The 12,580-nt window shown below is 46.9% G+C and overlaps 2 pseudogenes across 2 annotated transcripts; both read left to right on the top strand.

The window, feature by feature from the left end:
• Positions 1–4,508: 4,508 nt before the first annotated feature.
• Positions 4,509–8,022, top strand: LOC309558662 (annotated as a pseudogene). Its single transcript has 2 exons — positions 4,509–5,752; positions 7,843–8,022. The product of its transcript is annotated as an uncharacterized misc_RNA (transcript).
• Positions 8,023–8,024: 2 nt separating this feature from the next.
• LOC309558661 lies at positions 8,025–9,045 on the top strand (annotated as a pseudogene). Its single transcript has one exon. The product of its transcript is annotated as an uncharacterized misc_RNA (transcript).
• Positions 9,046–12,580: the final 3,535 nt, after the last annotated feature.

Raw genomic sequence — 12,580 nt, 5'->3', positions numbered from 1 at the left:
ATCAGCTGCCTGCGGTCAGCAAGACAGGTAACATAACTTGCCCAAAGTGTATTAGGAAGGAACCTGCATAAATTATATCTGCTGCCTATTTTTGTTATATGTGTGTTTGTGGTGGGGTGATGAGACTGTCAGAAGGGAAATAATCACAGGCGAAATAATTGGCTGGTCTTGATAAAGTGGTTATAACTGATCACAGACTCCCCTCGTCAGTGCGGTAAAGCACGCTCATCAGTGCGGTAAAGCGCGAGGTAAGGAGGAGAGGGGAAATGCCAAGGAACACGCTCAGCTTGGAGACCCTGTGACGGGGTTCATTCTGACAGTTTTGGTGCCCCTGTAATGTGTGTAATGTGTTCTGTTATTTAGAGAAATTAGCATTTCTTTTGCTGCGTGCAAGTGGAATTGAAAAATGACGTATTGAATTTAAGCTTGACAGATTTTTAGTACTTGCTTCCTCTTTCTTGCACAAGAGTTTCGAATCCCCCACTGCAGCAGAGCAGCCCAACTTTCTGTGTCACTTCAACTTCCTCTTTTCCCTGTGTAGTGTGGCGTATATGCATATATGTAATCGGAGACAGATTCCCCGCTAAGTCAACGCAGCTCTCCCCCCCTTTTCAGTTTTATCAAAACTATCACACAAATCCCACCTATAATGGGTCAGAAAGTGGGGAAACCGAAGGATGGATTCTTAGCCGTTGATCTGGTATCAGATCGTGAGGGAGAGCAGGCGGTGAGAAAAGGGAAGAAGCTTGCAAAAATATGTGATATGAGCACGCCCTCAGGTGGCCGTTTGCAACCAGAACAGTGGCGGGTCTTGTTAAAAAGAAAGAGAGGTCTGTTATCTGACCACGGACTGCTTCCTACGGCAGAAGCCTGGTACAGGGTGGCAAGGGCCATTCATCAGGAAGGGTGGATAAAACAAGAGACCAACCAACAGGGTCAAATTGTATATGTATATTACAAGCCAGAAAGTAAGCTGAGGTCGGAGCCAACACCCTATTATGGCGCCCGAACCTCAGACAGGGAGGAGTACCGTCCCCCAGCAAACGCCCCCTTGCCTGAACCTGCCACAAGGCTCTACCCCAGGCACCCTCCCACTGCTAGACCTCCATCACCACCTATGCCACCGCCCCAGATTGGAGGCCATCTTGCTACCCTCAGCCACAACACAGGAAGACTTCCTGTGATGACTTCATTCGACGGCCATATTGGTGCACCCATACCTTGTCCAATAATAGATCAAACTGGAGAATACTACAGAGCACAGCCTGTCCCACTAATGGTGTTCGATACTAATGATGGAGCAAACTCAAGCAGTGTTAGCTACAGCCAGTCTCACTGCGGAGCTCAGGCAGCTCAGGAGGAGTCCACTCTCACAGAGGTCATCGTGATCCCTTCCCCCAATGAACCCTCCCGTAGGCCACCCGCCTCGCCAGCGATCTGGGAAACAGCCACATCGGCTATCTGTTCCCAACACTTACGCCCTCCGGGGCAACTAGCATCAGTTCTTAATCCAGCACTTCGCCAGGTTCAAACACCTGGAGTCACACTCCCGATGTATTCTCCACCTCCAGATATGTCTGGGATAGCTATAAGTGACTCACGTGATACCGTCCAATATGCATTTCCGCCATCTAACCCCCTTCCCCAGCAACCACCCAATATCCAGGGGGCTCCTGGTTCGGCTCCTTATAACCAGGTACAGGTGCCATATCAACAACAAGGAAACAACCAAATTTCATATGCACCTAGGGGAATGCCTGTAGCCAGAGAAGCACCCCTAATGTATGTTACATTTACTCCTGGGCAGGCATCCTCTCTTGTAACCAGTCTGCCAGACCCTGAGAAACAGCCTATGCCATTTCATAGGAGAATTACACAGATCCAGAAAGCATATTCTTGTGCCTGGCGAGATCTAGTAAGCCTGTGTGAGATTAAGGCAGGAGATGCCTATTGGCCAGTAATGGAAAAATGTTTCAATGCTGCTAGAATTGGCGCAGACCACACTTATGACTCAGGGTGTGAATTTGTGACTCAGTTGCAGCAATGGGCGCGTGATCGCCTAGCTGACCAAGCAACTAATATACAGGACATTACACAGGACAAGACTGAATCAGTTGAGAAATTTCACACAAGAATTTCACAGGTATTCACAGATTTAGGATTCTGCATGCAGAATAAGGCACACACCCAAATGCTGTCCTCCGCATTTGTTTCAGGCCTTAAGGAATCTATCCGAAAAGGTCTGCTCTTATCTCGCCCAGAATATAGAGTGATGCCTCTTGATACTCTACTGTTGGTAGCAAAGGGCATAGAATCTTCCCAGGGAAGTAAAAAGATGACCCCTCTCATGGTAGCCTCTGACACACCATATCCACCACGAAATCCACGAGCCTGCTTTAATTGCGGTAGGCCCGGGCATTACAAAAGGGAGTGTCAAGACCCTTTGAGGTTTCCCAGCAGACAGCCTGGCCGTGGGGGATACCCACAAGGAGGTGCCCAACACCAAGGACGAAACAACCAGGGGAACCCATCTGGCTCTCATCCTGATACCTGGCCTCCTCCACCTGACCAAACTGATCACCCCCGCTAGGATTTCGGCAAGCCTGTGTCCCACACGCCAATTATGACCACATCATCCAAAGAGGCCGGAGGACCCCTTGCAAAAATAACCCTCCCCATTGAGGGCCATCCCACCACTTTCCTTTGTGACACAGGTGCTGCCAGAAGCCTAATCAGAGCTGAAGAACTACCCGATACCTCTTTCCTATCGGATATTGATATAACCTGCGTGGGAGTGGACGGGACGCCCAGAAAAAGCCTTTTGACCCGCCCCCTACAAGTTGGAAACTTCCCTGACCTACTAGCAAGATTTGTTGTCTCCTCCACATGTCCTCTAAATCTACTAGGGGCTGATGTTTTGTCTAGACTCCAAGCTTCCATTTCCTTTCAACCCGATGGTGGTGTTAAAGTGACTTCACCACTGACTACTGAAGATACCTCAGCACTGTGTTCCATTCCACTCCTACTTTCCTTGGAGGAAAAGGACGTGACGGGGATCCCACAAGAAGTCTTAGACCGAATACCCTCATGCTTGTGGTCTACAAGCCCTGAGGACATCGGTCACCTGAAAGTCCCGCCGATTATCGTCAAAATGAAGCCAGGGGCCCCGTATCCCAGGAAGCCCCAATACCCTCTTAAGCCCTCCCAGTCGGCTGCAATTGCTCTGCAAATAGAGGCCCTACTGCGGAATGGAGCTCTTAAACATTGCACAAGCCCGTGCAACACTCCTCTCTTTCCAGTAAAGAAGAAAACCCCGAAAGGAGAACCTGTGAAATATCGAATGGTGCAAGACCTCCGAGCAGTGAACGAAGCAACCATACTGGAAACACCCATTGTACCTAATCCACACACTTTGCTGGCTGAAATCCCGCCCACAGCAAAATACTTCACAGTGGTGGATTTGGCAAATGCCTATTTCAGTGTGCCCCTTGACCCTTGTTGTCAATTCCTTTTTGCCTTCACCCACGAAGGCCAAAGTTATACCTGGGCCGTAATGCTTTAAGGAGCACAAAATTCCCCATCCCAGTTCGCCAAGGCAATGACATTTATTTTGGACACATGGATCAAACTCCACCCGGAGGTTGTGCTCCTTCAATATGTAGACGATCTCTTGCTTTGTGCGGACTCCCTAGGTGAGGCAGTGACTCGCTCTGAGAGCCTCCTTTGTTACCTAGCCGAACAAGGCTGTAAAGCCTCAAAACACAAAATTCAGTGGTGCAAAGGTACAGTGGTTTTTCTTGGTCACTGCATCTCAAAAGGCACAAGACATCTCACCCAAGAACGAGTTGCCGCAATCATGGCCATTCCAGTGCCAAGGGGTCAGAGATCCCTCCATGCTTTCCTAGGACTGATCTCCTACTGCCGTTCCTGGATTCCAGAAGCATCCCTACTGATGCGACCCCTGTATAATGCCCTGAAAACCGATCCTTTCCTACTGTCTCCAGAAGCCCTCACCAACTTTGAAATTCTGAAGGGAATCCTGTCTGTGGCCCCCGCCCTCGGCCTCCCAGACTATGAGAAGCCTTTCAAGCTATTTGTCTCAGAAAGAGAGGGACATGCCACAGGAGTACTAGCTCAGTCCCGTGGCAACAGACTCAGACCCATTGGTTATTATTCCTGCCAACTGGACCCGGTGGCTAGGGGGGGGGCCCTCCTGTCTCAGAGCCGTGTTTGCAGCCCAAGCCGTCCTGGACAAAACTGCTGACCTTGTGTTGGGTCATGATCTTGTCCTCTTAGCCCCTCATGATATTGCGGCTATACTGAATCAAGTGCAGCCAAAACACTTGTCAACAGCAAGACATCTCAGACTCCAATGTGCTCTGCTCATCCCAGACAATGTTACCCTTCGCAGGTGTGACATACTCAACCCGTCCACTCTGCTACCACTTCTCGAGGGGGGAGACGATCCAGACGATCCTCATGACGTTCCTCATGACTGCTTTGAAGTGATGAAAATGGAAACTGCACATCTACTGACTGTAAGTGAGGTGCCCCTGGAGAACCCTCACCTAACTATCTATGTTGATGGATCAAGGTATGCGGATCAAGCAGGAAGATTTCATACTGGATATGCTGTTACCGCCGAGGATACAATTCTACATGCCTCGGCTCTACCCTCCTCAAAGTCTGCACAGGAAGCAGAGCTTCAGGCTCTGATTATGGCATGCAAATTGGCAGAAGGAAAAAGAGCCAACATCTACACGGATTCAAGATATGCCCTCGGTGTTGCCTGCAATTATAGGGTCCTCTGGAAAACTAGAGGGCTTCTAACGGAGGCGGGTACACCCGTGAAGCACAGTGCCGCAATCAAGGACTTGATGGATGCTCTGCTTCTCCCGCCCAAGTAGCTATACTTAAGGTGAAAGCACATGGCAGGCTGAATTCTTCGGAAGCACGAGGCAATCATCTGGCAGACACTGCCGCAAAACAGGCCGCATATGAAGTGCATGAAGGTGTCAACAAAGTGGACATGCCTACTCCAGATGGAGCAACATTGGCACAAGACATGCAGGACACTGTAACTGCACAGACCACCATGATCCTACGAAACCCATCTGTGGATTGGACACTCCTTAAAGAACAACAGGAAGCAGCAAGCAAAGAGGAAAAGGAGACGTGGATTAAGAAGGGAGCCACATCAAGGGATGGACTGATGGAAGTGAACAAAAGGCCATGTTTACCACGATCTATGTTCCCAGCAGTGGTGCAGTGGGCTCATGGTGCCTCCCATCTGTCAAAAACTTTGATGAATGCCCTGATCAGCAAATACTATGTGGCCCCAGGAATCACCCCACTCACCAGCAGCTTTTGCAAATCATGTGTTATCTGTGCTAAATGCAACCCTGGAAGGACGGAGAGAGTACCCATAAAACATCTAGCAAAGGCCCAGTATCCATTCCAGAGAATACAGATTGACCACATTCAGATGCCAAAGAGTGGCCGGTACGAGTACGCTTTAGTAATCATAGATATGTACTCTTCCTGGCCGGAAGCTTTCCCTGTCACCAATATGACGGCGAAGACCACAGCCAAAAAGCTCCTAGCAGAAGTGGTGTGCAGATATGGCGTCCCGGAGGTTATAGAGAGTGATCAAGGGCCGGCTTTCACGGCCTCAGTAACCAAACAGATATGGACAGCTTTAGGGGTTACTCTGGCCTTCCACACCCCATACCACCCTCAAAGCAGTGGGAAGGTAGAGAGATTAAATGGTACAATAAAGTCTAGGATGTTAAAAATGTCCCAGGAAACACGGATGAGCTGGCCAGACAGTCTACCTATTGCTTTGTTTAGTGTCAGGTACACTCCCTCAGGAAACCATGGTCTATCACCCTATGAGATACTGTTTGGCTCGGCCCCTAGACTAGGGTGTTACTTTCCACAACAGTTACAACTTCAATCTGATGTATTGACTGATTATGTAACTGCTTTATCTCGTGAATTAACCCGTATCCATGCGAAAGTATTTTCTTCCATTCCAGATCCTGAAACTAGATACAAGAACACACATAAAAGATGATAAAGGAAAAATGGCCACTGAGGACAGAGAAAAGGCGGAAGTGTTAAATAATTTCTTCTCTTCAGTCTTCACAAAGGAATCGGGGGGCTACACGAACCCCGCTTGTAAGGCCGAACTAAATAATACACCTCAGGAAGTGCCGCCATGGCTAACAGAGGATAGACTTAGAGCTAAACTAGAGAAACTTAACATAAATAAATCCCCGGGACCGGATGGCTTGCACCCAAGGGTTCTTAATGAGCTCAGCCAGGTGATTGCCAGACCATTATTCTTGATCTTTAAGGATAGTTTACAGACAGGTAGGGTGCCAGCTGATTGGAAAAAAGCCAACGTGGTACCAATATTTAAAAAGGGGCCGAGATATATCCCGGGTAACTATAGGCCGGTCAGCCTAACATCAGTAGTCTGCAAAATTTTGGAGGGGATGATAAGGGACCACATACAAGACTTTAGTAATGAAAACGGTATTATAAGTAGTAATCAGCATGGATTCATGAAAAATCGTTCATGCCAAACCAATCTATTAACCTTCTATGATGAAGTGAGCTGCCACCTAGATAAAGGTAAGCCTGTGGATGTGGTGTATCTGGACTTTGCAAAGGCCTTTGACACCGTTCCCCACAAACGCTTACTGTACAAACTAAGGAAGATAGGTATGGACCATAAGGTGAGTACCTGGATAGAGAACTGGCTCCAGGGGAGAGTCCAGAGGGTGGTGATTAATGGGGAGTACTCGGATTGGGCGGGTGTGGAAAGTGGGGTCCCCCAGGGTTCTGTCCTGGGACCAATCCTGTTTAATTTATTCATAAATGATCTAGAGGAGGGGATATCTAGTACAATCTCAGTATTTGCAGATGATACTAAATTAGGCATGCCAATATCTTCTATGCAGGATGTGGAAATCTTGCAAGCAGACCTGAACAAAATAACGGGGTGGGCAACTACATGGCAGATGAGATTTAATGTAGAAAAATGTAAAGTAATGCACTTGGGGGCCAGAAACCAGAAAGCAAGCTACTCACTAGGGGGGGAACCTCTGGGTGAGTCTAGGATGGAAAGGGACCTGGGGGTACTGGTAGACAACAGGCTTGGAAGTGGCATGCAATGCCAAGCCGCTGCAAGCAAAGCCAACAGAATACTGGGTTGTATAAAAAAGGGGATTCACTCCAGAAATAAAGAGATTATTCTTCCACTCTACAAGACTCTGGTCCGGCCACATCTGGAGTATGCTGTCCAGTTCTGGGCACCGGTCCTCAGAAAGGATGTGCTGGAACTGGAGAAAGTCCAGAGAAGGGCAACAAAAATAATTAGGGGAATGGAGGACATCAGCTATGAGGAAAGACTACAAGCACTGAACTTATTCTCTCTGGAGAAAAGACGATTGAGGGGGGATATGATATCAATGTACAAATACTGTACTGGCGACCCTAGCATAAGGAACAAACTATTGAGAGAAAGGAGATACAATAAGACACGTGGCCACTCACTAAAACTTGAGGAAAGGCGGTTTAACCTTAAAGTGCGTAAGGGGTTCTTCACTGTAAGAGCGGTAAGGATGTGGAATTCTCTTCCGCAAGCAGTCGTATCAGCGGGGAGCATTGATAGTTTCAAAAAACTATTGGATGGACACCTTAAAGACCACAACATACAGGGGTATACAATGTACGGTTAAAAGCAAACACACATACACATCATAGGTTGAACTGGATGGACTTGTGTCTTTTTTCAGCCTCACTAACTATGTAACTATGTAACTATGTAACAAGCTGGTTCCCGGTGACTGGGTGTTGATAAAGAGATTCGTACGAAAAACCCCTCTTGAACCCAGATATGATGGTCCCTTCCAAGTTCTCCTGATAACGGCCACATCAGTGAAAGTGGCTGGGCAGAACACCTGGATACACGCCTCCCACTGCAAGAGAGTCCCCGTACCTGAGGACGTGGACGAGGACAGATCATGATCTTGTATATCCTTTTTCTGTTGGGTACAACCAGAGCACAACATGCAGGCATTACTGAGAAAAATGGAGAAGTCACTTTCTGGTATAATTCCTCTGATACCCATGTAGCCACATTTGACTTCCATGCATGCAAGGTACTCCCATGTCCCGAACGTAGTAGCAGATGGGAATGGCATGAGAAAGGACATGGAGAAGGCTATATCTGTGTCACCAAGGGGTCATGGGGAAAGAACTGTGACTACTAGGGAGCAGCAGCTTGGAACACAGGGACTCCCTGGGGATATCAACCTCAACCAGCCTATGATAGCAAGGATAGCCTAGGAGAGCCCTTGTTGACCCGTCTCACCCTCCACAAGCCAGAGCCTAGTATGACACTTATTCTAAACATACGGAACCCGAGTCCCTCTGATCGGGGTGAGTACGTGTTGGGATGGTGGTTTGGAGGAGGTTACAAGGGTCATAGAGGGTCTTTCCGATTAGAAGATATGTATGACAACAATGAATGGCTCCCATCGAATCCTTTAAAACCTCATGTACAGACTTTGGGAGACATGATTGCAATAGCAGATCCCACCTTTGAAGATACAATGGCAGCCGAGACAGGTTTTTCGGAGATCAACTTTTGGCTAGAGTGGATGAGATATAGTGCTAATAAGCACAATAGGACCAGTGCCAGACCGCATTTAGGTACAGTCCCACTGAACATACCTGAAAAAGTTGAAGAGTGTTTTCTAAGCCTCTTCACCAACACATCCACTGATTACTCAGCTTGTGAGAAATGGAAGGTGGAGTATCCTATCAATACCAGGGCCCCAAGATCTAAAGAAACTATTACAATCTACCCTGGGAATTATACCTGTCATGCCAATCATGCAGGGAAAGGTAGGAACTTAGGTAATTTTCCAAAAGGCTACTGTGCCTCTTACAGTCATATTCCAGCTAATATGGTACAAAACCAAAGCCAATCCCTAGGAGATGTGTACTGGGTGTGTGAAGACATGCACATAAGAACCAGGTTAGAGGGGGAATGGAGAGGAGAGTGTGCCTTGGCGAAGGCCATCATGCCTCTGCACATTCTGACAGAAAGTATTTATGACACACACACCAACCCGACTCCGGGAAAGAGGATGAAACGGGAAGTTCTCCCTGGAAGCTTTGATCCTCATGTTTACATAGATGCCATCGGAGTTCCAAGGGGGGTCCCCGATGAATACAAGGCCCGAGACCAGGTTAAGGCCGGTTTTGAATCTTTAATCCCCATAATAACGGTTAATAAGAATGTGGACTGGATAAACTATATATATTATAACCAACAAAGGTTTGTTAACTACACCAAGGATGCATTCCAGGGGATAGCTGAACAACTAGAAGCCACTTCCCAAATGACCTTCCAAAATCGGATGACTCTGGATATGATGTTAGCAGAGAAAGGGGGAGTCTGTACCATGATAGATAAGACCAGTACCTGTTGTACCTTTATCCCAGACAACACCGGTCCAAATGGTAAGGTCACATTAGCACTTAAGAAATTAGAGAACCTATCAGTTGAACTAAAGAAAAATTCAGGGGTCACAGACCCATGGGATCAATATTTTAACTGGATGAGTGGGTGGCAGAAAGTTCTGGCACAGATAGGAATGACTGTGTTGATCAGCCTAATTCTCCTTGCTTTAGTGGTCTGTTGTGTACTCCCATGTTTGAGGAAGTTTATGGAAAAGGCAATAGACCAAACCACCCCCACATTCGTAAATCAGGATATGGGATGTGATGAAGACTATGAAGAACAATGTACCCCATTACAGACACTTCCCACCCCACACTATGATCCATAGGGCCATAGGGAGAGCATCTGACTTCCCATGAGCAAAGACCGTGGCAAGGGAGTTGATTAATTAGTAATCACCTGTCTAACGTGCGTCATCAAAAGATTTCCAAGGCACATGAGGACAGATAAGCTAGGATCAATAGGGAAAGACTCAAATAGACATTTCAAGGGGGGAAACTGTAATGGATGTAATCCTGACATTGATGGTTAAAGTGAAATGCCTATCTCAGTTTGTGATGCATACTCTATTTGTATATATATGTTACCACTGCATACTATTCCTTACTCAAAAATGCTTGTTAGATTACCCCTCCCTTCGGAGAAGCAAGATGGCGACTCCAGAGAGAGACTCCACTCAAAAGAGAAGGCTGTCATATCCTGGAAGAAAATCTAGATCACTAGTTCCGCCCCTAAACAAGCCCTCATAAAATTAAACTGTTAAACGTTTTTGCATTAATGCAGAAGTTACAAAAATAGATTTTAATAACTGGAGGGGGGGGGCTGAAGAGCACTGGGGGAGCTGAAGAGCACTGGGGAGGGCTGGAGGGGGGGGGGCTGAAGAGCACTGGGGAGGGCTGGATGGGGGGGCTGAAGAGCACTGGGGAGGGCTAGAGGGGGGGGCTGAAGAGCACTGGGGAGGGCTAGAGGGGGGGGCTGAAGAGCACTGGGAAGGGCTAGAGGGGGGGCTGAAGAGCACTGGGGAGGGCTAGAGGGGGGGATGAAGAGCACTGGGAGGGCTGAAGAGGGGGGGCTGAAGAGCACTAAGGGGCTGGGGGGGCTGTACAGCACTAGAGGAGCCAGCAAAAAAAAAAAAAGAAATTGGATAGGAGGGGGATGGGGTGGCTGCATATAGAGGAATTTATCTTTGCATATTCCTCCTGCAAGCGCTAAATGCCTGCAGAGAGGAGAATCAGGCATCCAACCCAGCTGCTGCAGGAGGAATATGCAAAGATCAATTCCTCTATATGCAGCCGCCCCACTGCTCCTTCTATGCAGTCACACAGGGAGGCAGCGGCTGCTCAATCCTTGGGCACTCACCTTCTTCCAGCCCCCGGGAGCAGCGCAGCACAGACGGAGAAGAGATGATCGGCGCGAGTACCGGTGTAGCATGAAGATAACCCCCATTGGTATGCACTGTTGGCCGGTGTTGTGCCGATATCAGTTTCCCCTTGCTTTCAGCTATCAGAGCGCGGATCATCCAACTGTAACAGCTTGTAATTGCCGGGCGCTCGGTGACACACACAGTCCCGCCTCCTAGCCCGCCTTCTTTGATAGACGTCACACGTCCTTGTTGGCCAGGTGTTCTGTCCATCAAAGAAGCCGGGCTAGGAGGCGGGACTGTGTGTGTCAGCGAGCGCCCGCCAATTACAATTAAAGCTGTTACAGTGGGATGATTCGCGCTCTGACAGCTGGCCGGCTTTCATCTCCTCTCGCTCCCGGAGCTCGCCCTACATAATTTTCCACTTGCAAAATGCGAGCAGGCGAGTGGAAAATTTGAGGGCTGTGCTAAAGGATAATGCACTATTAGCCTCCATTCATTTGCATGTTCCTGCGGAGAGTTACAAACATCTTTGCTGAAGTAACTGCAAGAGCCGCTCACCCCATCTAGAGGAGAAGAGATCAGCGCCATCTCTACACCTGGTTTTATAAACGCATATGGTTCCTTATTTTTGGTAAGAGGCCAATACCTTATATTCACGGGTGTTTCATCACTAGATTGGAGGTGGATATCACATGATAAGCATATTGAGATATAATTTGGATCCACTTATTGCTCTTACCTTTTTTCCTCCGGGTAAGGAGGAAATTCACCAGGTGGTGGGATATCACAGTCACTATTGATTTGGTTGGATTGATTTTAATGGATTCCCCACATCTGTATTTTGCATCACCAATATCACCATTGGAAGAATTTTTCTATAAAATGGACTGATTGTATCACATATTGTTTGGGTGTTGTCCTAAATATAATTAGATTTTTTATTTCGATATTGTTGTATATCATCCACTGATTGTATATATAATTTTTATATATTTCATCACAAATTAGCGCACTCTTATATTTTCGTTTATCTATTCACATTTTCAGTAGCAGCTTTTTCCCATACACATCTTTAGTATCATTACTAGCTGTTGCTGTGATATCAATCTTCAAAGGATCTACTAAACTAACAGAGATTGTGCAGGCGAAAGTTCCAGATTTCAATGTCAACATGAGTCACTCATTTTTCCTTCTATCTCGTCACTACCAGCAATATTAATACAGCAGGATTTTACACATAATGTTCCTGAAACTGTATAATCCAGTCTATGTGAAAAAGCAACACAGTATGTTTTACTCTGTAAATCATGGGCAATAAAATAATTGTCATGCTCTAAACACTCATATTCTCCTATATCAGACAATTCATGTGTAACCCCATGTGTAAATCTCTAATAGAAAAAAAAACAAAAATAAAAAATTCATATATGAGAATCTCAACCCAACTCCCCCTCTCATAATGCTAGAGCGATCAGAATGTCTCTTATGATTCAAGTCCATATGAGTAAATCGTCGAGGTCCATCTAAGAATAATAGTCCTTGATTACACAATCGAGAGGGGAATAAGAATGAAATCAAAAACAAGTGGTAGTGACAAATAGAAGTATGGTTGTGGCATGGTCATAGTAGAATTCAAAAGTCCAGAAAAGATAAAATAATATTCTTTACACCTAGTA

Source organism: Pelophylax lessonae (assembly GCF_965119305.1).
Source record: "Pelophylax lessonae genome assembly, chromosome: 6".
Classification (NCBI taxonomy): domain Eukaryota; kingdom Metazoa; phylum Chordata; class Amphibia; order Anura; family Ranidae; genus Pelophylax; species Pelophylax lessonae.
Note: the sequence above shows the minus strand (reverse complement) of the source record. Positions and strands in the feature narration are given on the sequence as shown.